Genomic DNA, 1766 nt, shown 5'->3' with positions numbered 1-1766 from the left:
GTATGAATAAAGTTACAACCAGGATCAGATTCTTTAAGTAACAGACACTATCACAAGTCAGTGATCTTCGACAGGACAGAGGAAGTGGGGGAGAGGAGCTAATGGCCTGAAACACTATACATGCACTTTGAACCTCCCTTTCATTAGATGAAACCCATCTTGAAATCATGTACCACATGTACATCATTGCCTGAAAAACTGAAAAAGGTAGACAATTCTTGCTGCAAAGTAGATATTCCTAGGCTAGAGATGCAATGGAATGAACCACAGTCACAAGCCCTGGTAAGGTCTTGCCTTGGTGCTGACTAGTTGTATAACCTCCAAAATGTAGCTTGTGCTTTCTGAGCCTCTGGGCTCTCCCTCATAAAATAAAGGCATCCACAGGCCCCCTAGCATTCTGTGCTGCTAATCCTGAACATAGGTTTTATAATAAATATTTCTTAAGTTTGACCACAAAATGTTGTTTAGTCTTACTCTCTATTTCTATAAAATCTTACATTAGAGAATCAAATATTTTAATGTTTTATAGAAAACTAGAGGCCTGGTGCACAAAATGCATGCACGGATAGGGTCCCTAGGCCTGGCCAGCAATCAGGGTGGATCTGTGGGGTGACCAGTGGGGCGATTGGGACCCCTGCTTGCACCCGCCTTGGCTGGCCTGGCGTCGCCCACTTGCCGGCCCTGGCCCCACCGCAGCCGCCGATGATCAGGGCCTGCGGGCTGGGGGCAGTTCCTGCATTGAGCGTATGCTCCCTGGTGGTCAGTGTACATCATAGCAACCAGTTGTTCTGCCGGTTGTTCCACAGCTTGGTCAATTTGCATATTAGGGTTTTATTATATAGGATCATAGCATTAAAGAGAAAGAACACTTCTTCATTTAGCTTAAAGGAATCCAGCTTTGAAACAGGAGTTCTCTTGGCCACATTTTATAAAACAGATAAATGTACACTTCTTTGTATAGGACCCTTTTCATTAGCTTCATATAAGAGCCCAGGGAAAACATCTCTTTACAATTTTTTTTTTTAGGGGAGAGCACAGATGCAGTCCTTCACTACCACAAATTATGTAGTAAGTTTCCAACATTTAGGGAAATTGAGCCCCACCCTTGGAAAACCACCTTCGTGTTCATGGTATCTCCCTAGCTAGGTAAGTATCTCTTTTTACAATTTCAATTTTTAAAAAGTCGATGATAGAGCTAGAGATAGAGAGAGATAGAGATGGAGATGGAGATGGAGATGGAGATGGAGAGAGAGAGAGAGAGAGAGAGAGAGAGAGAGAGAGAGATCAAGTTTCCTGGGGAAAAGTTAAAGGTCTAAAGGTAGTATTTTTCTGGGTCTGTTCAATCTTTCTGAATCCTTCATTCAATGTGTGTATGATAACTTTGTACTAATTCCCTCTTGAAGAAAACATCATGAAATTCAAGAAAGAAGAGATGTCTGGTTGCTTCTCTGAGTTGCTAATGCTGTCCCTGGGAAGTCCCCTGTCAGAGGAGACAGTGACTTACTTGAACATTTGCCACCTTCATCTGGGATTCCATCTTCATTTTTGATCATTTTTCATATCACTGTTATTATTAGGTTCTTTTACAAAATCTGCTTTATGAACTGTTATATGGACAACACATTGCCAGATCTTTAAGGAAAAGATTTTGACCATTTGTTACCATTCATTGACTTGCTAAATTTAAATATTCTTTGAGAAATAATTTAATATTCTTATTTTAACTTAGTACTTTGCTTTGCTTTATGTTTTGACTATTTACACAT

General features: G+C 40.5%; 1 pseudogene; it reads right to left on the bottom strand.

Annotated features, from left to right (window-relative positions):
* Window positions 1–1023: 1023 nt before the first annotated feature.
* LOC111826564 lies at window positions 1024–1154 on the bottom strand (annotated as a pseudogene).
* Between the last annotated feature and the right edge of the window lie 612 nt (window positions 1155–1766).

This window comes from Myotis lucifugus, unplaced genomic scaffold (assembly GCF_000147115.1).
Source record: "Myotis lucifugus unplaced genomic scaffold, Myoluc2.0 scaffold_1, whole genome shotgun sequence".
Classification (NCBI taxonomy): domain Eukaryota; kingdom Metazoa; phylum Chordata; class Mammalia; order Chiroptera; family Vespertilionidae; genus Myotis; species Myotis lucifugus.
The sequence above is the reverse complement of the archived record's forward strand: the minus strand, read 5'-3'. Positions and strand labels throughout refer to the sequence as shown.